The 27,822-nt window shown below is 38.0% G+C and overlaps 1 protein-coding gene and 1 long non-coding RNA gene across 2 annotated transcripts in view; one reads left to right on the top strand and one right to left on the bottom strand.

Moving 5' to 3' along the window:
- Window positions 1–27,822, bottom strand: part of LOC117090770 (transmembrane protein 132D-like) — a 484,643-nt gene that overhangs the window by 282,390 nt on the left and 174,431 nt on the right. The gene's annotated exons all lie outside the window — the stretch shown is intronic.
- Window positions 722–8,696, top strand: LOC117089180. The gene is made up of 3 exons (XR_004439489.1): window positions 722–733; window positions 4,249–4,256; window positions 8,488–8,696. It is a non-coding gene; the product is annotated as an uncharacterized LOC117089180 (long non-coding RNA).

Raw genomic sequence — 27,822 nt, 5'->3', positions numbered from 1 at the left:
TTATGCACTTCATTTCCTGCACCGATGACCCCAGTCCTTTGTAGATATCTGATAAAACATCCCACCAAGCAGTAATAAGCTTTTCGTGATGGATTCCAGTGGATTACAAGAAAACTGGGCAAGTAAAATGAACTTCGCTTCAAAACATTGTAATTTCAATTATAACAGTCTTTACATCTTTCCTGTTCTGTCTTTAGTCTCCCCTGTAAATGAGGATAAAGTTTGAGCACCTTTTGTCTATGATACCGTACATAAAGAATAGAATCTTGAAATTGCAGCATCAAGACAAAATGTAATTCCCAGGCTATAGGAAAAGGTACAAAATGAAATAAAGCTTCTAGGATTCAGGGAAAATTCATATTTAAAATGACAACCAAAGTGAAAAGCATTTCACAGAGATTGAAGGACTCACGATCTATCCCCTCAGATTAGAAAAAGGAGGCGGGAGAGGGAGAAATGGAAGTTTACTTAGATGATCCTAAAATACAATCTCATGTCTCATGATTTCTGAGGCTGCTAAGAAAAGTAGCTTAGGGAACCACCCTGCAATTTCTCTTTTGAAAAAAAAAAATCTGATTTTATTGGAGAGATGTTCTCATGTTTCATCTTAAAATTTTCTAAAACTTTCAAATTTCCAGAATATCCTCATAGAAACACATGGGAAAAACTATTAAATGTTAGCAGCAGATTTTATTTTTTTAATTTTTTAATTTTTTTTTTTTTGAGACAGGGTGTCACTTTGTTGCCTAGGCTGGAGTGCAGGGTGTGACCACAGCTCAATGCAACCTTGACCTCCCTAACTCAAGCAATCCTCCTGCCTCAGCCTTTCAGATAGTTAGGACTATAAGTGCATACCACCATGCCCGGCCAACTCTTAATAATTTTTTGTAGAGATGGGGTTTTACCATGTTGCCCAGGCTGGTCTTGAACTCCTGAGCTTAACTAATCCGCTCACCTAGGCCTCCTAAATTGCTGGGATTATGGGTGTGCACCACCATGCCCCGCCAGCAGCAGCTCCTAAATTCAACAGGGAATAACAACCACGTGGGGCTTGTGATCATCACTGTGTTGGGTGTCATCAAAACTGGCTTCTAAGAATCTAGGCACAGAACAAAATCCTTAATCCGTTGCACATTCAAGTCTTCCATCTGTGAAATGAATATCCTAGAACTTATAATCCCTGTTCCCAATTTCTGTGACTTTCTTAATCCAAGTTTGCTACCATTGCTATCATCATTGAGATTGCATATCAATCATCAGATAATGGCTTCTCAATTAGGCATGCTAATTACTTAGTTTATAGTCAGAATTGTAACATGGTGTATAGGACTGCAAATGGCATAAGCCCAGCTTCAACCAGTTTAAGCAAATATGTATATACTGACTTATGTACATGAAAAGTCTTGGAAAAAATATTGACTTCAGGCATAACTAGATAGATCTAGGTGTTCAAACATGGTCATGAGTATTCGTCACCTCTCTTTTAATTTCTTTCTTTCCTCTGTGAGTACTCGTTACAGGCAGAGAGCAATGCTATATGACATCAAATTAATCTCTAGAAGCTTCAAGTTTCCATTCTACCAGCTCCAGGTAGAAAAAAGAAACAGAAAGAAAGAAAGTTTATTCCCTGCAAAAGTTCTGGCATTGATATTCATTGGACCTAAATATATCACTCATTCATCTACAGACCAATACTCATGGCCAGGGGAATTAGCTAGATATAGATCATGCCACTCCCTGCCCTACAGTCAGATGGTGAGGTTAGCTCTACCCCAAGAAAATGAACAGAACATTGGGGAGCTGTGGTTCCCAGGCTTCTTTATTTATTAGTCTGTCCTTTGCCATTAGAAAATAACATTCATGAGGGCAATAATCTTGACTGTCTGTCTTACTGCTATGTCTCTGGTATCTGCAATAGTACCTATCACACAATAGGTGTCCAATAAATATTTAATGAGTGAATGAAAAGGGGAACGAGTGATGGTCATTTAAAAGTCATGGATGCCCAGTACTGCAGAAAATTTATAACTTCACAGTAAGTATGAAGAATCTTGTTGCAGGTGACAAACCTGTACTTCCTTCCAGGTCATAAAGACTAAGTCAAAGTGATTTTATATTATTTGCTATTTTCTTGGCACCTTTAATATTTATATGTCACATGTAGAAAGTCGACAGAAGAAATCTAAAGAGTCCACAAGACTATATAAGAAGGTAAAACCCCAAAGAAGCAAATGGATTATGGATAGAGTATTCTGAAAGCAGGCAGGAAAAATAAGGTGCTTGTATCTTTGTTTAGGGGACTGGGTGTTGGGGACTCTCAGAAATGAGGAATTTAAGCTGAATGATAAAGGATGAGTATATTTTGAGAGAGAAAGAAGAAAGGGAAGACATTCCAAGCAAAGAAAAAAACTTATGTAAGTACACAGTGACTGTTTTTAAACAATTTAAAACATTTTATTCACACATTTTAAATCTAGAATCTGCAGTCATTTATAGATTGCAAATCACAGCACCATAATTTAGTCCCCACAGGTCATTCATCCTCTGAATAATATCCATAATAATCTACAAGGTTAACTTTTTAACCTACTTTACTAATATATTAAGGAGCGAGTTTAAACACAGGTTTAAAACAAGATGGGAGACAAGCAAAAAGACTGACCCAAAGTTTAGGGAACAATTATTCTTCTCTCTGCAGTTACATCTGAGCATCTAATAATTATTTCTTCTTTTCTTCAGTTTTGAAACACAACTTTCCAGATTCTCCTCCTCCTCATCTTCTTATCACCATCATCACCATAATCACTATTGCCATCATCAACATTATTGTCATCATCATCACCAGCATCACTATTATCATAATCACTATTGCCATCATCATTATTGTCATCATCATCACCAGCATCACTATTATCATAACCACTATTGCCATCATCAACATTATTGTCATCATCATCACCAGCATCACTATCATCATCATTATTGACATCATCACCATCTCTATCATCACCATTATCACCATAACCCTCATCACTGTCACCATCACTGCCATCACCATCACCACCCTCATCATCACCATCATCACCATTGCCATCATCATCATCCTCTAATTCTTCAGTTGATTCTCTTTTGTCCTTTAAGAATTCCAAAGTTTCCATACCTCCTAAAAATTCATCTGAAAGTCTATTGATTTAGGGAGGATTCCTTCTTTTGCTACCTTGTGGAATAGTGTCAGTAGGATTGGTACCAATTCTTCTTTGAAGGTCTGGTAGAATTCAGCTATAAATCCATCTGGTCCTGAACCTTTTTTTTTTTTTTTGGTAATTTTTTATTACCATTTCAATCTTGCTGCTTGTTATGGTTTGTGCAGGGTATCTGATTCTTCCTGATTTAAGCTGGGTGGGTTGTATCTTTCCAGGAATTTGTCCATCTCCTCTAGGTTTTCTAGTTTATGCATATAAAGGTATTCATAGTAGCCTTGAATTATTTTTTGTATTTCTGTGGTGTCAGTTGTAATATCTTCTGTTTCATTTGTAATTGAGCTCATTTGGATTTTCTCTCTTCTTGGTTAATCTTGTTAATAGTCTATCAATTTTATTTATCTTTTCAAAGAACCAACTTTTGGTTTCATTTATCTTTTGTATTTTTTTGTTTGTTTGTTTCAATTTCACTTAGTTCTGCTCTGATCTTGGTTAATTCCTTTCTTCTGCTGGGTTTGGGTTTATTCTTGATTCTCTGGTTCCTTGAGGTGTGAATTTAGATTGTCTGTTATGCTCTTTCAGACTTCTTGATGTAGACATTTAGGGCTATGAACTTTTCTCTTAGCACTGCCTTTGATGTATCCCAGAGGTTTTGATAGGTTGTGTCACTACTGTCGTTCAGTTCAAAGAATTTTTTAATTTCCATCTTGATTTCATTGTTGACCCACTGACCATTCAGGAACAGGTTACATAATTCCCATGTATTTGCATGGTTTTGAAGGTTTCTTTTGGAGTTGATTTCCAGTTTTATTCCACTGCAGTCTGAGAGAGTGACTGATATAATTTCAATTTTCTTACATTTATTGAGGCTTGTTTTGTGGCCTATCATATGGTCTATCTTGGAGAAAGTTTCATGCACTGGAGAACAGAATGTATATTCTGTGGTTGTTGGGTAGAATGTTCTGTAAATACCTGTTAAGTCCATTTGTTCCAGGGTATAGTTTAAGTCCATTGTTTTTTTGTTGACTGTCTGTCTTGACCTGTCTAGTGCTGTCAGTGGAGTATTGAAGTCCCCTACTATTATTGTGTTGCTGTCTATCTCTTTTAATAGGTCTAGTTGTAATTGTTTTATAAATTTGGGAGCTCCAGTGTTAGGTGCATATATATTCAGATTGTGATATTTTCCTTTTGGACAAGGCTTCTTATCATTATATAACGTCCCTCTTTGTCTTTTTTAACTGCTGTTGCTTTAAAGTTTGTTTCATCTGATATAAGAATAACTACTCCTGCTGGCTTTTGGTGTCCATCTGCATGGAATGTCTTTTTCCACCCCTCTACTTTAAGTTTATCTGAGTCCTTATGTGTTAGGTGAGTCTCTTGAAGGCAGCAGATAGTCGGTTGGTGAATTCTTATCCATTCTGTGAGTCTGTATCTTTTAAGTGAAGCATTTGGGCCATTTACTTTCAACATTAGTATTGAGATGTGAGGTTCTATTCCATTCATCACGTTGCTTGTATACCTCGTTTTTTTAATTGTAATTTTGTTTTATAGGTTCTCTGAGATTTACGCTTTAAAGAGGTTCTGTTTTGATGTGTTTTCAGGATTTGTTTCACGATTTAGAGCTTCTTTTAGCAGTTCTTGTAGTGCTGGTTTGGTTGTGGCGAATTCTCTCAGCATTTGTTTGTCTAGAATCAATATTGTGAAAATAACCGTACTGCCAAAAGCAATTTACAAATTTAATGCAATTCCCTTCCAAATACCACCATTGTGCTTCACATAACTGGAAAATATAATCCTAAAATTTATATGGAACCAAAAGAGAGCCCACATAGCCAAAGCAAGACTAAGCAAAAATAACAAATCTGGAGGCATCACATTACCCTATTTCAAACTATACTATAAGGTGACAATCACCAAAACAGCATGGTACTGGCATAAAAGTAGGCACACAGACGAATGGAACAGAATAGAGAACCCAGAAATAAACCCAAATACTTACAGCCAACTGATCTTTGACAAAGCAAACAAAAACATAAAGTGGGGCAAGGACACCATATTTAACAAATGGTGCTGGGATAATTGGCAAGCCACATGTAGGAGAATGAAACTAGATCCTCATCTCTCATTTTTATACAAAAATCAACATGAGATGGATCAATTACTAAATCTAAGACCTGGAACTACAAAAGCTCTAGACGATAACATCAGAAAAAATCTTCTAGACATTGGCTTAGGCAAGGATTTCATGACGAAGAACCCAAAAGCAAATGCAATAAAAATAAAGACAAATAGCTGGGACTTAACTAAACTACAGAGCTTTTGCACAGCAAGAGGAACAGTAGGCAGAGTAAACAGACAACCCACAGAGTGGGAGATAATCTTCACAATCTACACATTTGATAAAGGACTAATATCCAGAATCTATAACAAACTCAAACAAATTAGTGAGAAAAAAACAAACAATCCCATCAAAACATATCAAAAACTGCTCAACATCACTAATGATCAGGGAAATGCAAATCAAAAGCACAATGTAAAACCATCTTACTCCTACAAGAATGACCATAATCAAAAATAAAAAATAAATAATAGATGTTGGTGTGGAAGTGGTGAACAGGGAATACTTCTACACTGCTGGTGGGAATGTAAACTAGTACAACCACTGTGTTAAAAACTGTGGAGATTCCTTAAAGAACTAAAAGTAGAACTACCATTTGATCCAGCAATCCCACTACTGGGTATCTACCCAGAAGAAAAGAAGTCATTATACGAAAAAGGTACTTGCACATGCATGTTTATAGCAGCACAATTTGCAATTGCAAAAATTTGGAGCCAACTCAAATGACCATCAATCAACGAGTGCATAAAGAAAGTGTTGCCCATATATACAATGACATCCTCAGCCATAAGAAGGAATTAATGGGATTCACAGCAACCTGGATGAGACTGGAGACTATAATTCTAAGTGAAGTAACTCAGGAATGGAAAACCAAACATGGTATGTTCTCACTCATAAATAGGAGCTAAACTATTAGGATGCAAAGGCATAAGAATGACACAATGGATTTTAGGGACTCAAGGGGAAAGGGTGGGAAGGGTGTGAAGGATAAAAGACTACAAATTGAGTGCAATGTATACCGCTTGGGTGATGGGTGCACCAAAATCTCACAAATCACCACTAAAGAACTTACTCCTGTAACCAAACACCATCTATTCCCCAATAACCTATGGAAATAAAAAAACATGAAAAAATAGAAAGTCTATGGATTTTCATGTCTAACACTGTATAGGCTAGACACCAAAACTCCACCACATATTCTATTTGGTCCACTATCAACTCAGCGTCATGGCGTGCACACTGTCCTTCTTTTGTGTACTCCTGAGTATACAATTCCAACCCATCAGATTTGTGATAAGCTAATTTATCCTATCTTTAGGAAGATGGGAATGGCAATGGAAGCTCTCACTAGATTTGGGAACAGCTGGCAGCTTTGGTGGAATTGATGGGCAAAACATGTTGAACAGAGTATTAGAATCTAGACTGTAAAGTGTTATCAATATTGTGCTATAGAGTTTAACTTATATTATAAAATACTCTCATGAGTTATACAATCCATTGAAACCATCATGCTTCGGAAGTTTTCTCAAGTGTCAGCATAGAAGAAATATTTTATTAAAAAAGAAACTGGGAATATTTATGGAGAAAATAAATGTGGTTCAACAGCAACAGCAGCAACAATTAGGCACGAACTGTGTGCTAGCTGAAGCACTGGATAAATGAAAATGCAAAAGTATAAAGAAAGCAGATAATTACTCTATTAGCTCTTATTAGTAAAATATTTGCTCTTCTCCTTCTCTTCCTCTTCCTACTTCTTCTTGTTGCCAATAGAAAGTATTGCAGAAGAGAAAGAGACAATTCAAATTTCAAAACTAGGACATCCTACCCTCAGTGACCTTAGGAAAATTGCTTCATTTCTTGTCCTTACATTTCTCCCCCATAAAGAGGAAATAAGAATATCGATCTCACCAGATTATTATAAAAATTAAAGGAGCTATTGCGTATATCACACTTCTTGTAAATGTATCCCCCAAAATACACATACTGAATAAACTAAGAGTCTCAAAAAAATCAATGAGTAATCACATATTAAAAAAATGAGTGATGAATGCTGGGTCTAAGCAGGATATGCATTGATGAAAATTGCAGTATGATTCCTCCTACATAGGGTACCGGGCTCCATTCCCACTGATGGTTGCTACAGAGTGACAGACCCAGTGCTGCAGATCTTATCATTTTGCATGAGAAGCCAGAGGTCTACATTTGGATGTAAAATGTCCCAATGTGAAAACATAGTGTGGGTGAACTAAAATGTATCTGAAGACCCGATCTGGCCTGCAGTTCACCATATCGCAATTCCTGATTACACACATTATTTACTGAACCTACCACTTTGAGCAATAGAGCCAATTGAATGATTCAGAATGCCTCAGCTTGCTGGGCAGAAATGTGGAAAACTATGCCAGCTGAAATTTTCTGAGGCCACTTTTAGAGAAACTTGTTCTCTCTTACTTTTCTCCAAAGTGCCATTCTGAAGTCTCAGAAGGTCAATGAGGGCGTAGTCAAATATTAATTTATTTTCAAGTTAAATTTATTGAATCACAATTTACATATAAGTGTACACTTTAATTTTTAATTTTTGTGGTTACATACTAGGTATATATGTTTATGAGGTACACAAAATATTTTGACACAGACATGCAATATATAATAACTACATCACAGAGAATAGGGTGTCCATCCCCTCAAGCTTTTATTGTTTACGTTACAAACAATCCAATTATATTCTTTTAGTTATTTTAAAATGTACAGATAAGTTATTACTGACTATAGTCACCCTGCTGTGCTATCAAGTGTTAGGTTTTATTCATTCTTTCTATTTTTTTGTACCCATTAGCCATCTAACTTACCTCCCCCTCTGCCCCCCACTACCTTTCCCAGCCTCTGGTAACCATCATCATACTATTTCCATGAGCTCAATTGTTTTGACTTTCTGATACCAAAATAAGATGGAACATGCAATGTTTGTCTTTCTGTGCCTAGTTTATTCACTTACAACCCAATAATCTCTAGTTCCATCCATGCTGTTGCAAATGACAAGAGCTCATTCTTTCATGGCTGAGTAGTACTCTGTTGTATATATGTACCTCATTTTCTTTATCCATTAATCTGTTGATGGACACTTAGGTTGCCTCCAAATCCTGGCTATTGTGAACAGTGCTCCAAGAGACAGAGGAGTGCAGATATCTCTTCGATATACTGATTTCCTTTCCTTCAGGTATATACCGAGCAGTAGGATTGCTGGGTCTTATGGTAGCTCTAGTTTTCGTTGTCTAATGAACCTCCAAACCATTTTCCATAGTGGCTGTATTGATTTACATTCCCATCAACAGTGTACAAGGGCTCCCTTTTCTCCACATTCTCACCAGCATTTATTATTGTCTCTCTTTGGGATAAAAGTCATTTTAACTGTGGTGAGATGATATCTCACTATAGTTTTGATTTGCATTTCTCTGATGATCAGTGATGTTGAGCACCTTTTCATATGCCTGTTTGCCATTTGTATGACTTCTCTTGAGAAATGTCTATTCAGGTCTTTTGCCTATTTTTAAATCAGATTATTAGATTTTTTCCCTATAGAGTTGTTAGAGCTCCTTATATATTCTGTATTAATGCTTTGTCAGATGGGTGGTTTGTAAATATTTTCTCCCATTCTGTGGCTTGTCTCTTCACTTTGTTGATTGTATCCTTTGCTGTGCAGACTTTTAACTTGATGTGATCCTATCTGTCCGTGTGTGTTTTGGCGTGTGTGCTTGTGGGTTAGTACCTATGAAATCTTTGACCAGATCAGTGTCCTGGAGAGTTTCCCTGATGTCTTCTTGTAGTAGTTTCATAGTTTGAGGTCTCAGATTTAAGTCTTTAATCTATTTTGATTATCATTTTTGCATATGGCAAGAGATAGGGGTCTAGTTTCATTCTTCTGCACATGGATAATCAGTTTTCCAAATCCATGTAAAACTGTTTAAGAAATAGTCTTCTCCCATAGTTGTATTCCAGTATCTAATGATTATTTTTTTCAGTTTCTCTCAGCACAATTTATTGAAGAGACTGTCCTTTCCCTAATGCATGTTCTTGACACCATTATCAAAAATGAGTTCACTGGTGGTATGTGGATTTACTTCTGGGTTCTCTATTCTGTTCCATTGATCTGTGTCTCTGTTTTAATGCCAGTACCATGCTGTTTAAGTTACTATAGCTCAGTAGTATAATTTGAAGTCAAGTAATGTGATTCCTCCAGTTTTGTTCTTTTTGCTTAGGATAGCTTTGGTTATTCTAGGTCTTTTGTAGTTCCACATAAATAGTGCACCCATTTTAAGCATATAGTTGGTTGAACTTTGATAAATGTATATAGTCATGTAAACACATCATAATCATGATATAAAATATAGCCACCAACCCATCAATTTCTTTCGTGCACCTGTTAATTCAATTCCCTTCTCTTCTCTGGTCTCAGTAATCCCTAACCTGCCTTCTGTCACTATTGATTGGACTTGCCTTCTATTTTCACATAAATGGAACCGTATAGTATATAATCATTTGTGTCTGGCTTCTTTCAGTCAGTCAAAATTTTTTTTGCAATGCATCTATGTTATGTGCACCAGTGTGTCATTCCTTTTTATTTTTGAGTCTTATTCCATTTATGGATACATAGAAATTTGTTCATCAATTCACCTGATGTTGGACACTTGGGTTATTGTGAAACAACTACTATGAATTTGCAAGTATAAGGCTTTGTCAGTCTTTTAAAATGTAGCCATTGTAGTGGATGTGTGATGGTAACTCATGGTAGTTTAAATTTGTATTTCTTTCATAGCCAAAGGTGCTGGGAGTCTTTTCATGCGCTTATTTACCATCTGTACATCTACTTTTGTGAAATCTCTGTTCAAATATGTTACCCATTTTTTAACTGGGTCATTTGTCTTCTATTCTGGATATGAGTCCTTTGTCAGCATTATGATTTGCAAATATTTCCTCCTGGGCTGCAAAATCAGTTTTAATATGGAAAACAATAATATTCTTTGCTTTATATATTGTTTTCACTTTTATTACCTCATTTTATCCTTAGAAAAATCTTGCCAAGGAGGGAGAATACGTTTTATACCTTAATGTTTCAGATGAGGAAAATAAGACTCAGAAGAAAGTTGCCCATTTAATGTCACACAGCTGTTAAATAATAAATATGGGATGACTAGCTGCATTTACAGTGTGTTTACCCAGAATTCATCCACTTGCATGTAAACTTTATGAAATGTAGGCATTTTTCTTCTTTCGTTGTTGTTTTATCCTGAAGCATCTGCAGTGCTTAGAGCTGTGCCTGAAAAATGGTAGCTACTCAAATAATTCCTGATTCAACTCCTCTTTTCCTAATAAGACCATGGTCTGACAGATAGAAAGCTGCCTCTCACCCCACTACTTTCTGAGTTTCAATGGCACTGACCCTATTCCTGTGTCTCCAGCATGCACCTAAATTGCAGCAACAGGACTGGCCCAGGGAGAGGCACAGGACAAAGGCTGGTGTCATCAGAGTAAATCTCAAGATTTCTGGAAGAACTACTGGAGACAGACTTTGTAGTATCTTTTCTACTGAATTCGAAAATGGGACAGTTTGATGTCAGAATTGTTATATTCCACTTATCATCAAAAGAGGTGAGCCCTTCTGAGAATTATAGCTAGCACAGAGACAAATCAGATGACAGAGAGACACTGAACATTGGTGACATCTTCTAAGCCATAAACGGAGCAATATTGTGGTGTAACAAAACAACATAAATATTTATTAGCTATACAGTTTCTGAGGGTCAAGAACTTGGGAGCAGCTTAGCTGGGTTGTTTTAGCTCAGGGGTTACCATCTGAAGTTGGCCAGGACTGTGATCGACTAGGGGTTAGGTGCTTTGTTTCCAAGGAGGCTCACTCATGTTTCTGGTCAGTTTGTGCTGACCATAGCAGGAGTCCTCAGTCCATCCCCACGTGGGCCTCTCTACTGGCTGCCTGCATGTCCACATGTCATGGCAGCTGCCTAGCTTGTCCAGAGTGAGTCCCTCAAGAAAGAGCAAAGCAGAAGTAGAAATGTAGTTTAGGACCCAGCTTCATTCTGCTAGGAGTTCATTAGAGGCAAGTTACTACATCTAACCTGCATTCAAAAGGAGGGTTATTGGACTCCACCTTCTGAAGGCAGGAGTGTCAAAGAATTTCTAGACGTGTTTGGAAACCACCACACCAGCCATACTTGAAGGTCAGTGTCTTAGTCCATTTTGTGTTGCTAGAAAAAAGTATCTGAGGTTGGGTAACTAATAGAGAAAAGCAGCTTATTTATCCCACAGTTTTGTAGGCTGAGAAGCTCAAGGGCATGGCCCTGGCTTCTGGTGAGGGTTTTGAGGCTGTATCACAACACAATGGAGAAGGTCAACAAGGGAGCATACATGTGTGAAGAGGAGAAAACTTGACTGGCTTTGTAACGACCTACTCTTAAGAGAACTTAACTACTCCCTCAAGAACCAATTCAGTCTTTTGAGGGTGAGAACATACTACCATGAGCATAGCACTCAGCCATTCATGAGGGATCTGACCCCATAACCCAAACATCACCCACTAGACTCCATCTCCCAACACTGCCATAATGGGGACCAGATTTTAACATGAATTTTGGTGGGGGCAAACAAATCATATCCAACCGCAGTAGTCTACTTCAAGACTTTTTGTTTCATGCGCCCATAATTCTATCACCACCACCACCACCATCATCTGCATTAAATCTTTTCCTTTGTTTCTTCTTTTTTCTCCCTTGAATAAAGTAGTTGGAGCTGGATTTTCTGTCTCTTTCAATAGATTCTTAACTGATATAAAAATCAAAAATGTATCTTCTCACTCTAACTGTAGTGTTCCTACTGATAAACCACAGCTGACAAATTATGGTCTGAGTTTTGACATTGAAGGGCTAGATTTTTATGTTGTGCGTAGAGCCCAGGGGATTCTTAGAACATCAATAGTATGTACACCCATCTCTGATCACGCTAACCTCAGTGAATTGAAATGATTTATCTGTGCAGGTGAGCTGAATGAACACGCGGGACTGTTCGTTCATCCCCAACATTCATCTTTGCATCCTTAGGGCCTAACAAAGTATGTGGTGTAAATTAGATGCCTAATATACATTTGCTGAACAGGAGAGAACGTATGCAATTTCACTGCGTGAAATGATCATTGATGTTGAAGATGGTTAGAATGTTGCTTTTATGATCCATTCTCTTGATAGCTATGATTTGTCTGAAGTTGAAGCCCTCAGGAAGGAATGCAACACCCTCCAACCCCCTGAAATTGCAGCACTGTTCCTATGGGAAAATACAGTCCAGTGTAAGACAATATGCTCCATGATTAGTGATGTTCCAGAACGCCTGGTGATGGAAAACAAGGACTGCCTATAATAGAATTGCTCTTTAGTCATTCAGAGAGACTCATTTAATCAAAGCCTGCTAGCATAAACGGCTGCTTTACAGCATGAGGCCTTTCTGGAAGAACATTAACTCTTGCATCTCCCCAGAGCCCCAGTTCAGCATATTTTCAATCAGTATTTGCTCTGTAAGCACCACGTATACAGGACTACCCACTTTATTTTACTTATCTCTTAATCTAGATGCCCACTGACTTTCCCAGAAGAAACCAGGCAACCACATACTTAATGCTCCCCAGAAATCAGAACGCTGTGTCTTGTTGCTGTCAGTACACTGGTTTTTAGCCCTGCATGATTTTTTGAACTAATTTCAGAAAAGATGTTTTGTACATACACCTTTCCCAACCTAACAGTTACAAATAAAATGATTATGAATAGACAAATGAATGAACAAATAAATTTAGAGCACTACCAATGTGATTGAAAGTTGACATTTCAAACCCTTCTGGCTTTATAAAATCTTATTCTATTACTGGATGTCGCCATGATCCTAGGGCCCAGAACATAATTCCCCAAAATACGGAACTTTGGTGATGAGAATACCGCAGAAGCAGAAGCAAGAACGCCACTATACCTCCTCCTGCCATTCTCCCCTGAGCCATGGTCATAAAGGAATTCTCTGACTACCTCTCCAAAGAGAGGTTGTAATACCCTCATTCCAGAGGGGTCCTGCCCTATATCTGAAGGCCAGGGAGAATCTAAACAAATAGCCTTGCTATACCCCAAACCCCCCTCCAGTTTATTACCAACAGACCATACCCCTTTCTGTCCAATCACCCTTCTACATAACTGTCCATTCTTCATTGAACCTATGCATAAAGCCACAGTTTTCTTTCGATTTTTATTTCTGAAGGCTCCCGTGTCATATAAAACCTTGGTTAAATAAATTCGTTATGCTTTTCTCTTGTTAATCTGTCTTTTGTTATGGGGTGTCAGCCATGAACCATGCAGAAAGTGAGGAAAAGATATTCCTTTCTCTCCCCTACAATCACATTGACAATGAGACAAGAACCACGCAAGGTGCTTTTCATGCATTCACTTCCTCATCCTCAGGACTGCTTGATGTGTCATCATTACATCTATTCCATGTGTGTGGACATCAAGAGGCTACACATTCTAGACAATGGCACAGCTGATCGGTAGTAGGGAGTGGACTTGGACTCAGACCCTGTGAACCCACATTAACATTCACTTAATCATTTTGCTTTCCTCACTCCAGGGGATCTGACCAAGTCCAAAAGTCCGTAAGTGCAACGTCTGACTGAGGGATCCAGCTCTGAACCTGCCTCTCCAGTGTTTGAAACCTAGTTCTACCAGGTGTTAGTCTGTTCTCACACTGCTGATAAAGACATACTCAAGACTGGGTAATTTACAAAGAAAAAGAAGTTTAATGGACTCACAGTTCCATGTGGCTGTGGAGGCCTCACAATCACGGCAGAAGGTGAAAGGCACATCTTACATGGTGGCAGACAAGAGAGAAAATGAGAGTCAAGTGAAAGGGGTTCCCCTTATAAAACTACCAGATCTCATGAGACTTATTCACTACCATGAGAACAGTATGGGGGAAACCGCTCCCATGATTCCATTATCTCCCACTGGGTCCCTCCCACAACATGTAGGAATTATGGGAGCTACAATTCAGGATGAGACTTGCATTGCCAAACCATAACACACCATCACTGCAGAACTGAACTAAGGAGATGTACTAGCTTCCGATGGCTGCTGTAACAAAGGACCACAAATACAGAGGCTTAACATAATGCAGATTGACTACTTTACATCTCTGGAGGTCAGAAGCCTGAAATCAAGGTGTTGGCCAGGCTGGTTCTTTCTGGAGGCTTCAGGGGAGAATCCATTGCCTTGCTTTTTTCAGCTTTTAGAGGCTTCCACATTCCTGGGCTTCTGGCCCCTTCTTCAAATCCATCAAACCTCTAGTTCCATTACCACATCTCCTACTTCTGACACCGAATCTCCCTTTGCCTTTCTCTCCTCTGTGATTACATGGGACCCATCAGATTAGTCTCATCTAAAGGTCCTCAACTTAATCACATCTTCAGAGACTGTTACCATGTAAGCTATATATTCACAGGCTATAGATTCCGGACACAGGTATATTTGGGGTGAGGGTGGGAGTGGGAGTGGGAGGTATTATTCAGCCCACTACAGAAAGTAATGTAAGTTACCTAAATTTTGCTGGGCCTCAGCTTCAAGATCCATCAAATGGCAATGAGATTTTTTTGCCTACCCTTAGCATTAGAAGAATCAAGTTGGTTAAATTGAAATAAGCTCTAGGTAAAACCGTTTGAAGAAGCTGGTACATATTTATCTGTTAACCAATGTGAGGTATTAGTACTCAGATTACCAATTCAAAAGGTCTAAAGGTAGATATAATACTTTAATGAAAAGGGGTGAGTCGTAGGGTCTGAGCATGTCTACAATCAAAGGGGGTGAGGGAGACAGAGAAGCCAGGGCCATTCAGTGGGGAAAACATTAGCCACCTGCTGTTCCTATGGTTCTCTGGGATGGCACCTGCCGACCCCTGAGTGGGGTGGACCCATGGGAGCATCTTTAAGGGTGTCAAGCTGTTTCATTGCCTGATGCTAAAATAGCACTGGACAATAAATACTAAATGAAATTTTCCTTCCCCATGCAAAATTCAATCCACATCTTCTCATAAATCCTGCCTGAGGCTTCTGATACAATTTCTTAGGCCCATAACCCCATCTCAAAGTCATTCCGAAATTAGTTTGGAGGTAGTTTTCTATGTGGCAGGCACGGTTGAATAAGGAACAAGGAGAAATTAAGCCTGGCTTCTTTCTGATGATATTTATGCTATAAAAGAAAATCCGACTTCTAATACATCCACCGCCTTGGAACTTGTTGACGTCCTTAGTTTCTTTGTATTCTTTTAATATATAGCCTAAGATTATTGTACAATAGAATCGATTCATTCTAATTTACCTGGCAAAAAGATAGTCACTTAAATGCCAACACAAAAATGTATTGATGAATATAACTACAAGATCATCACAAGGCAGTCACTTTCAAAGAAAGTTTTGTTTTTTGTTTTTTTTTTTACCCTAAGGAGGATAAACAATTTCATTTTCTAATACCTTGACAGTTCCCTTCATGTCAACCTCAATTTCACACTTGAAGGAAATGCATCATTTTTCTACTGCGAGTTTATAAGAACAATAGAAGAATCAAAACCCTGGCATATATTTTTCTAATTAATAAAACTAAAGCATGTTTATTGCAAAAGATTTGGCAAGTGTCAACAAACGAAAGAATGAGACTCTAAGATCATGAGAACATACACTCTGTTTTGTTTGCCATTGGTGTCATACAGTACAGTGCCTAGCACACGGCAGCTTCTCAACATTTTATGGTTTGAATTCAGGAGGAAATAAATATCAGTCATAATTTCACTGTTATTAAAGTTGTGTTATATTTCAGTTTTAGCCTGTTGACTATATTGTGTGTGTGTGTGTGTATATATGTGTATATGTGTGTGTGTATATATATGTATATATGTGTATAAATATGCACATATACATTTGGTTATTAACAAAATCAGGTTGCTGCTCTATACATTTTATTTCATGTCGTTTTTAACATATCAGTAAATTGAGAGCGTTTCCTCATGCCAACAAATCTTTTAAAACACCATTATCAGCTCTGTTACATTTTGCTCTGTGAAATGCTATAGTTATTTAATCACGCCTGTATTCCTAGCACTTAAGGATTCTAATTTTTTTCTGTTATCAGTAACAATGTGAACACCGTGCTTAGGTATAACACTCCTGATTATTAAGATAAACCCTAAAATGTAGAAACAAAGTTTATTAAAAATTTTAATGAACGTTGGCACACACTGACATATTGCTTTTCTATATAGGACGTTCTTTGAAGCTTTCTGTTGGTTACACTTCCATTCATGTGAAGTTTTACTAGAATACACATTCCCAGTTATAGCCCAAGGAGGTTTAGGCTTTTATATGCTAAAGATACTTTTTCCCTTTAATTATGTCTTATTGCATTTTAAGAAATCTGAGCTCCTTTAAAGGAAGGGGTTATTAGTCTGGTGTGAATGGATTTAGAATTCAGGGTTTTATGAACTTGGCTGGGAAAAAAAACAGCCCTTTATTTTTTCTACCCTGGAACTGAAAATCAGCTCGTCCTTCAAGGTTGAACCTCGGTGACTACCAGAGTAGCTGTGACTTTTCACCAACAGGAGCCGCAGCGATCTTCAGAGTCTATTGGATTTGTAAAAGATATTTCAAAATGTGCCCTGCCCTGAACACTTACTTGAAATCACAGTAGTTATTATAGGTGCGGCTAGGCTTTGTTTTCAGAGTTTTATTAAGGAAGCTCATAAAATACCTTATCACAATTTAGAAAATGTTTTGAAAGCCGCATTTCAATATAGCTGCATTCCTCAGGATTCCTGTGAATTTCATTTTAGGAAATTAAAAACATTATTCTGAGGATAGATTCATAAATGTCACAGAATTGTCAAAGCAATCTATGACACCAAAAACAGATAAGAATGCTTTTTTTTTTTTTTTTTTTTTTTAATTTGAGATGGAGTCTTACTCTGTGGCCCAGGCTGGAGTGCAGTGGTGCAATCTCGGCTCTCTGCAACCTCCGCCTCCTGGGTTCAAGCGATTCTACTGCCTCAGCCTCCTGAGTAACTGGGATTACAGGTGCCCACCACCATGCCCAACTACTTTTTGTATTTTTAGTACAGACAGGGTTTCACCATGTTGACCAGGCTGGTCTCCAACTCCTGACCTCAGGTGATCCGCCCGCCTCGGCCTCCCAAAGTTATGGGATTACAGGCATGAGCCACCGTGCCTGGCCAAGAATGCTTGTTTTAAAGGTATCAAGGAAACAATCAGGAGAAAACATAAATTTCCCATATAAGACATTTTGCAACTTATAAAGGCCTCTAGGAATATGATGTATGTGCACATATATGTATAGATAGATAAGTGTTTTGCACAGTACCGTTTTTGTTTGTGTGGGGCATCTGTCACCATAGGTGTGCAAGACAGCGTTTGGTGAGGCCTAACCTGATTTTTGGTGGGTGTTTAAGCAGAATAGACATTAAATAATCTTAGGGCCTCCCAACCCCCCTACTCTCTTTCCAGCTGTGGGTTTAGCTGGAGAGAACAATAATACATAGTGAAATGCTTAATACCATGACATATTGCTTTCAATCCTTTGATTCTCTTAAGGAGAAAGGTATACTCTCGGGTGCATATGTCTCTAATCCTTCTGTAAGACCTGCCAACTATCTGTTCTAACACAGAAGAAAAAGCCCCCGAAACTGGCTGCAAACCATAGTCTCCACATGGAAATCATTAGTAGTGACTCCTTTCATTATTTGATTTTCACAATTAACTTCTAAATCCAAATTATCCTAGTTTTTCCATTTTTTATAACTTCCCTTTGGAATAAATTTACTTGAATTAAAAGTAAAAGGAGTTAAAGGAGCATGGAAGTGACCTTGCAGGTATGACGTAGACATGACAAATACTGTAGAAATATTGTTATTGTCAGAGTTTCAGGAAACCTGGACCAAGCTTCACCATTTTTATTCCCTAAGCCCTCCATCTTTTTAATGATTTCAGGTAAAAGAATGACCAAGGCACGCCATGATTAAGCTGTATATGTTGAGATCATCTCTGTGTCTCGATATTAAAAACCAAATTCAATCATCCTCTCCCATCAGTGCTTTCAAGCACCCACGTGTTCTCATTTCTTTTCAAGACTTTCGCACAGGTGTTCTGCCTGTAGATCTGCTATAATAAGGACCTGTAGACCAAACAAAATGTTGCTGTCATCCATGTTACACTTGCCTCCAGGAGTGAGTAATCAAAACCACATTTAGCAAGTTTCCCAGACTTCGGGAGTTATCCAAAAACAATGCTGAGTAATTACAGACAGAAACACCCAGTGACTGAAATTGATATTGACTGAAATGAGGAGATACTTTCTTATATTTACAGAGTCCCAGTTGATGTCTCTCGGAGACTCTGAATTTGATCCTGATACAATTACGTCACATGTTGGTATTCTGTCCACAAGACAGAAACCCATTTTACCCTGGAGGATTTTCAAATTCAGGTTATAGGAAAGGGGTCACTGGTCTTGTGATATGAGTTGAATTTACCCCCAATATCTCTTTTCTATGGTAGAAAAACTGGATCTACCTTTAAGACAAAAGATTAAGTATCTAGAACTACCTGCATTTATTAATTGGAATCATTTGTTTAAAGAAATAAACCTCTTCAAAATAGCAAGGTGAAATAGCTTTTAAGGCTACCCCTGATTAGAATGGCTGGTGAATGGATCATTTATTTCTTCTACTGCTGATCACAGAGCTTTTAAATGGAGGTTAAGTGTTCCTTTTAGAAAAAGTTCTAAAAGGAAAAGAGCAAGCTTATGTAGAAAATAAAAGAGCAGTTGAGAAAGAATTAAGGTCACCAGGTACTTCGTAACTTAGTGGGTCCTATTGAGAAGTTGAAAATCTACTAATTTAAAATGCAATCTAGAAATTGAATATCAATGGAATCATAAACATGTTCTCTTGTGTCTGGCTTCCTTCAGCATCACACTTCAGGGCTTATCTACGTTTTTTCAGTGCTTCCATAGCTTGTTCTTTTTCATTGCTGAGTAGTATTCTGCTGCTTAGATGTACCACAGTTATTTATCTCTCACCAGCTGGCAGACATTTGGGTTATTTACAGTTTGGGCTATTATGGAAACAGCAAAATTATAGACAGAAGAGACCACTGATTGCCTAGAATTGAGATAGAAATAAAAACTTCATGCAAATGAGTAAAAGCTGATTTTTTTTTTTTCTGGTGATGGAAAACTGGATTGCAGTGATGGCTGGACAACCAAAGGCATCTTCTAAAACTCATTTAACTGTGTGCCTAAAATAGGTCAATTTGACAGTATGTAATTTATAACACAAGAGCTTTAAAAAGGTTCTAAGTAGGAATATAAAGTCATATGCCCATATTGCCAGTTTCTCTAACTGATGTCACAGTTAGTCACCAGGGTTAAAGGACTAAGAAGTCACCACAGAAAGTTCTTACACTGAATGACACACATCATGGCAGGTGAAAGCTGTCAGAAGAAAGTTGCTTTACCAAACTGTATATATTAATACTTAAAAAATAAGACATCCTGTCCATGAGAAACAACAATTAGAATGAGATTTTTAGGACATAAGAAACAAGATGATAGTTTGTATCAGTGGGACTGTAAATAAAGCTTCTTCAGATGGATCCTATAATTTTTCTTTCATTTCTTTTTTTAATGTTCCATGAAATACTATCATCTTTCTAAACTGTTCCCCAGGCCTTCAAGCCACAGATCATCCAAACACAGCATTTGTTCCATCAAGCTAAGCACACCAGGGGAATCTGGAGGTTTCAGCAAGTTTGATCAAATCCTCATGGTAAAGGGTTGTCACCAAGTGTGAAGGGACAGACCCGAGACCGTGTGGCCCACACAGTCAAGTGATCAAAGGAAGTGGCTGTCACAAAGAACACTCCCTCGTCATCAAAAACATCCAAGGCTATTTTGGAGCGATGCAGAAATCTATTCACGTATTGACAATGAACACCCATCAGAAACAGTGACTGCAAATGTTCATGATCCTTAACAAATAAAAAAATACTTTCGGATTTTACAGTGTGTGTATATATTACTAATACATATATAAGTATAGATATGGGTATGGATAAGATAGATATAAATATGGATCTATAGACAAAACTATATAGATTAGATATATATGTAGATATAGATTCAGTATCTATACATAGATTAGATATAGAAAAACAGCTGTATGTAGACATAGACATAGACATTTCCTTCTCTGTAGGACTGCTACTGAAGATTTCCATGCTCAGAGAGGACACTAAGGCCTGCACATATGTGCATGCACGTGCACATGCACACACACACACACACACACACTTATTGAAGTTGCAAGTTCAGACATGTACATGAAGACAGATAGCAGCACACGGTTTTCTACATGGAATGTCATGTGTCACTTTAGATATTTCTGCCACTGCAGATGTGTTTGGTAGTTCCATTGAAAAGGGAGCTTTCTCTCTCCTCAAAGCAACATCTAGTGGCCTTCATAGGACTCCGAAATCACAAAGCGACAGCAACCAAACATCAGCCATGATCTACAACCCTGGAATGTATTGATGAAGCATTTTGATGAACAGCGGCAAGTGGCATAATGTAATTATTGCTGCTATTAGGTTATTATTTATGCCACATGCATGACTCTTGCAGCTATAGCAAGAGAAGCAGTCGGTATTTTAGTATTATGGCACTCTGGAGATCCTATCAAAAAGCCACAGCAGCTTCCACTAGCAAAGACGCTCGGCGGTAACTCAGTGCCATTACCCACGGAAAGTGGATGTTCAATAATTTAATTCTAAATTTGGTGCTCTACTTGGAAACAGAAGATATTAAATACCAGATATATGGATATAATAAAAGCAAAGCAATACAAGGGTAAATTAAGGCAAATCTCACACTCCCTCGTGCTACTGTATAATGAGATTGAATGAGTGTCAGGAAATGTTGAGTGAGTCAGCCTGAAGTCTGATTTCACAGAGAATGGGGTTCATCATTCCGCTTGACTGCCAGGCCATATGCTTGAATTACTGCTGCCTCCTGGCTTAGTTTAAATGTTTTTCAGGGAGGCAATGTAGATAAGCTTACATTTACTGGGGTAAAACTCAGTGCTATCTTAGGAAGATTCTAAAGCTCTGTTCCCCACGATGTCTAGAAAATATCTTTGCGTACTTCACCTGAACTTGCATTTCTCACACATTGGCTTTTCAAGAAACAGTCATGTCCTTAACCCATCTATACCTGTATTAACTCAGTAATTTTCTCTAAAACAACACATTGCTGTGGGGGTTCTCTTCCTAATTACATTAGTGGTAACATATTACACATGCTACTATTCAAGATTTTCTCCCCGTTCAACACTACAGTTTCAGGTTAATTTCTTGCTGATATATACAAATCAATGGCATCCCTCATAATTGCTGCAAAAATGCTATTACATGAACACAACTTTTTAAATTCATTCACATCTTGATGGGCATTTAGACTGTTGTTAACTGTCTGCTATTACCAAAAAAAAAAAAAAAAAAAAATGCTGCAATTATAGCCCATCTCTCCAGACTGATGGCTAAGTTTTTATCTAGAGCATATATATCTGGAACCCTAATTTCAGGGTCCTATGATTCAGGTTTTAAATCTTATCAGCCAGATACCGACAAATATATCTCTACAGTGGAAGAACCATTTCACAAATCCCCCAGAAGGATAAAAGAGTTCTCTGTTCTCCCTGGAGGCAGAGCTTGCAATGAGCCAAGATCCCGCCACTGCACTCCAGCCAGGCGACAAAGCGAGACTCCGTCTTAAAAAAAAAAAAAAAAATAGAGTTCTCTATTTTCCCTCATCCTCAGAAAACCATTTTATTATTTTCATTTTCTTTTCTTTCTTTTCTTTCTTTTCTTTTTTTTTTTTGAGAAGGAGTCTCACTCTGTCACTCTCTCACCCAAGCTGTAGTGCAATGGCATGATCTTGACTCACTGCAACCTCCGCCTCCCGGGTTCAAGCGATTCCCCTGCTTCAGCCTGCTGTGTAGCTGGGACTACAGGCACCCATCACCACATCCAACTTTTTTTTTTGTATTTTAGTAGAGATGGGGCTTTGCCATGTTGGCCAGGATGGTCTCGATCTCCTGACTTTGTGATCTGCCCATCTCGGCCTCCCAAAGTGCTGGGATTACAGGTGTGAGCCATGGTGCCCAGCCGAGTTTTTTTTTTTTTTGCTAATATAATTAGTAGAAATGATATCTAATAGTTCTGAAAACAACATCTTGGTCTGTTGTATCGCTAATGCAGAAGTTATTAAAACAAACTTGAATGGAAATACTTTTGACAGATTCTAAATTTAAACATAATGGGGAAACTTCATTATCTTTGATACAGTCTCGGTATACAACTAATATGATTCATCTTGTACTCTGGGAAATTTAAATTTAGACTCTGGAAATAAAAGCTTCCTTCATAGTCTAAGAGGACTTGGGTATGTGTGCTGCATATACTACATGGGTGTTTTAACAATCTAAAAATGATGAAGGTTCTGATAATTATTTCAAAGTGTGTGCACATGTGTGACTGTATTTGATTCTCACAATAGTTCAGTGAAGGCTGGCATTGTTATGCCAGTATTACAGAAGAGGAAGTTGCTTTTCCTCTCTGGTCATCTGCCAGACAGACATCACTGCGACACACAGCATAAAAATGAGAACTAAACATCAGATTTTCTGGATCTCACATTTATGTTCTTCCCACTCTCTCTGCAGAATCAGATGGTAATAAATACAACTGTGGTAATCCATAGTCAATAGGGAGGATATAGAAATTATTTAAGGTATCATAAATCACAGTTGCCCACGAACGGAAAGTCACACCATTTTGATGACTTCATACCACTGTCTCAGGTTTGCTGATACTCAGATTCTGGGCATTAGCAGAACTGATTGTTTCATTTATTGGATGACAGTCTGCTGGAAAATTAACAAGCATTTCTTTAAGTTTCTAACATACACAGAACTGTTCTGGTACAGTGCTAATGTGAGTTTCTCCACCCTATTACATTGTACTGCAAATTTCTAAAGGATCCTACTAAAGTGAAGGCGGTTAGTGAGGTACTATGCTTTTTTCATCACTACTGGAATTCCCATATGTGTATTCTTTATAAATTGATGAAATAGAGGTTGCTGGTTGTCCCACTTCCCCAGGCTGCAGTTCTGTTTTATTTTTCATTTTTATTTTTTTTCTTCATTGAGACAAAGTCTTGTTCTGCCGCCCAGGCTGGAGTGCAATGGCATGAGCTCGGCTCACCTCAACCTCTGCCTCCCAAGTTCGAGCAATTCTCCTGCCTCAGCCTCCTCAGTAGCTGGGATTATAGGCACACACCATCACGCACAGCTAATTTTTGTATTTTTAGTAGAGATGGGGTTTCACCATATTGGCCAGGCTGATCTCGAATTCTTGACCTCGTGATCCGCCCGCCTCGGCCTCCCAAAGTGCTGGGATTACAGGCGTGAGCCACCACGCCCAGCCTCTTCTTTCTTTAGAACAGAGCACTGATTTTGAACTGGGCACACTGCTGGTAATAAATCGTGTTTCTTACTTTCCTTTGAAGTATGGTTTGGTCATGTGATTAAGTTCTTATCAATGAGATGCAAGAGAGAGAAATAGGGGTGAAAAGAGCTTCCAGGAAGGTTGCCTAAAAAGAGTCAACCCAGTTAAGAAGACCTTTTTCTGTCACTTTTCTTTTGCCTGCAATGCTGATGTAATGACTGACACTCCTGAAGCCATCTCGATCTATGAGGATGTAAGCCCTCCATTCACATGGTGTTGAAGAAGGAAAGGGTCCTGAGACCCCAGTGATACAGGAAAACTGCCATTCCAGCCGTGGCCAGCCTTAAGCTTCTTTTATGTGAGAAAGAAAAAACTTCTGTCTTGTTTAAGATATTCCTATTTGTTTCCGAAAACAGTCTATTTAAGGCCGGGTATGGTGGCTCACTCCTGTAATCTCAGCACTTTGGGAGGCCAAGGCAGGTAGATTGCTTGGGCTCAGGAGTTCAAGACCAGCCTGGGCAACAGGGCAAAACCCCGTCTCTAATATATAAACAAAAATTAGCCAGGTGTGGCGGTACACGCCTGTAATCCCAGCTACTTGGGTGGCTGAGGCAGGAGAATCGCTTGAACCCAGGAGGCAGAGGCTGCAGTGAGCCAAGATCACACCATTGCACTCCCACTTGGGCAACAGTGTGAGACCTTGTCTCAGGAAACAAAACAAAACAAAACATTTGTTTTAAAATGAAATGTTAATTATCAAAAATGTAAAATCAGTATTACAATGAACAAATAGATAATTATGAAAATAGATTAAATTTAGCTATGTATTCTTGCCTATCTATAATGTATCGATCAGCTAAGGATAGAAGCTTTAAAGAGTTACTAGCCCTTAAAAGAGATGAACTTCTCTTCAATCAAGTCTTGCTGGAGAACTTAAATAAATGTAAGTTTCTGTCATTCAAGTATATTTAACCTCATTTCTACGTAACACCTAAAATCATTTACATATGAACTGTGGTGAGCTTTGGGAAACACTTATCTGTGGAGAGAACTACAAGGAAATGATAATATGTGGCTTTTGTTACATATTTATCTAAGTTAACATAGGAGTATAGTGAGCAAGATTCTGAAAATGCAAACTGCAATTTGATGGACACGGCATAACTGGTTATTCTGCAGGCAATGCTTAGTCAAAACAGATCTGATAGCTGTGATAGCGTTCATAAGTTCATATTGTTATGATCACATTCTCAGCAACCTAACTTCTTCAAACAGGGAAGGATGCATTTCAACTTAGATAAGAGATCTTTCCTCACTCCTGGTGAGTTCACCACTAGCACAAAAGTGTCTCCTTCATCCATAAAATTAAACCTGTCACAGTGACTTAACTTCATTAACGCAACTTCCTGATCCATGGCAAATTATTAGCAATACCAAATTTATGACTCTCAAGCTAATTAAAACTGCTTCTTTTGCATTATGATGATCAGATTCTGACTTTTAAGAATAACTGGAAAACATTCAAAGAAGGTAGGAGGAAATTATAAAGCAAAACACCTTCTGAAGCAAAACCTACTAATATTATTAAAACATCTAATCTATAATACATCTTCCAATTATCCTTAAGAAAAACACATCTCATTGCAGTCCATCACTATCTGTAATCATGGAGCATGATTTTTCTTTAATTCTCCAAAGACAGAAGTAAAATGAACAGTTTTAAAGCTAAGATAAAAGTTGAGTAGAGGAATGAATACATCATATTTTTAAAATCTCTATTTTAGTTGTGGATGTCTTATGAAATAGGTAATACATGCACACAGCAAAAAAAAAAAAAAAAAAAATCAAACAGTTCAAATGGTTCACTCTAAAAAATAATTTACATTCAGCCTTTTCCCCCAGCTTCCCAGTTGTCTCCGTAGAAATCACAGTTGCCAGTCCTTTGTGTAGACTTCTTGGGACATAGTCTGCTCACAAAAGTACCCTTCTCTGGGTTTCCCCAAATGCTGCCTCACTATACATGCAGCGATGCACCTTACTTTTTGAACAAGTATACAGAAAACCACTAAATAAGTGTGCATACAGATCTGTATCATAATACATAAATACTAGAGATACGGTCTAATTCTAGAACAAATATCAAATTGAACAAATATTTATAGACAGCCCACTGTGTGCCAGACACTACTGTATGGGCTGGAGCATAGCTAGAAAAAGACCTGCTCCCAAAACTACAAGACTTCCATTCTAGAGCTTCCTCATTAAGCAAAGCCTTTCTAGCTGCCGTGTAAAATCCCTACATCAATACATATGTCTATCAACAAAAACCTGTGAAATGTACATCTATATGCATGCATGCATTTGCATATCTATATCACATATATATGTTCTATATGCTTATACTAAGCTGTATGCATGTACACACATATAACATATTGCGCATGTGTGTATCTGTACATGTATAAGCTTTTTCCATCATCCAGACTCCTAGTACGAGGAAACATATCCTGGCCTCCAGAAGACAAGAAGAAAAAAGATAAAAAAGGAAACAGAAAACTGGCATCAGAATCCACAAAGAGATAAGGAATGTTCTTCCTTTAGAATGAAGAATTAGGGATTTTAAAAGAAGAGCTTTATATTCTATTCAGGGTACTTGTTTCTTAAAGAAGATACTGACACAGATGAAAAAAAAAATGGCAAACACCATGCATTTCTGCATTTGGATGTGCTCTGAATGTGCTGAGATTCTGGAAGCCCCTGGAAATATAAAAAGGCAGCTGACATTTCAATGGGAAGGAGCCACCATGAGGCCACCCATGGTCTCTCTCTGTGTCCAAGATGAACTGAACTATTTGTCAGAAATTAACAATAAAAAAGGCATAAATATTTTCTAATGGTTCAATTCCCTCAGCCTCTATAGACAAGACTACAACTACTACTTCTACTAATACATAACAATAGATGGCAAAAGAAATCACAAGAGAGAATAAAAGTTCATTGGTTGAGATTCTTTCCCTAAATCTATTCTTTTCTTCTGATAAAGAATAAACACATCTGTTCATCCACCCTCTCATCCATCCACCTGTTCATCCGTCCATTTGCCCATCCATCCATCCATTCATCCATCCGTCTACCCATCCGTCCATCCATGTGTCCATCTATCCCAATTTTTGCTAACTACAAAACACAAAAGAAATCTTTTATTGAGATAGCACCTTATTTCCAAACTATATTACTGGCACAGACGTGTTTCAATGTGTGTATCCGTAAGTTCATCCAGGTCACCAGTTTGGCACACTATCACTACAGAAATATATCACTACATAAATATCTAGGACTGAACTCAAATACAGATTTTCTCTTTTCCCTCTCATTTGCTGTACAAGCAAATCTTCAGGAATAAAAAGGAAAGGCCCAAACGAGAGCTGCTGATAATCCAAATTCCTAAAAACCAACGTTGAGTAAAGCAGCACAGAAAGGAATCCAGATCAAATCATCCCCACATTGGTTTCAAATGCTCCTTGGTAATAAGCCAAAAAAATATCATAATAGCTGTCAGCTCAGATTCATGAGCTCCCTGCTAGAATAAATAATAAAAAATAAGGATATTTTCCCGACACTGAGCTATGAAGTTTAAAAATGCACTCCAGAAATAATGCATGGCATACTGGAATTCGTCCTTTCATTATTGTTGAGATTTTCAATAGTATCATGAGCATAAAGCAACATACAGGTGACAAAAATATGTGACCAGACTAGGAAATCCCCTGAGCCACAAATGAGATTTCAGGAAAGTGCAATCAGACAAGAACGACTGAGTTTCAAGCCTCCCTTTGCCCAGCTGT

Source organism: Trachypithecus francoisi, unplaced genomic scaffold, assembly GCF_009764315.1.
Source record: "Trachypithecus francoisi isolate TF-2019V2 unplaced genomic scaffold, Tfra_2.0 Lachesis_group11, whole genome shotgun sequence".
NCBI classification, from domain to species: domain Eukaryota; kingdom Metazoa; phylum Chordata; class Mammalia; order Primates; family Cercopithecidae; genus Trachypithecus; species Trachypithecus francoisi.
This window is presented reverse-complemented; position numbering and strand designations above follow the sequence as displayed.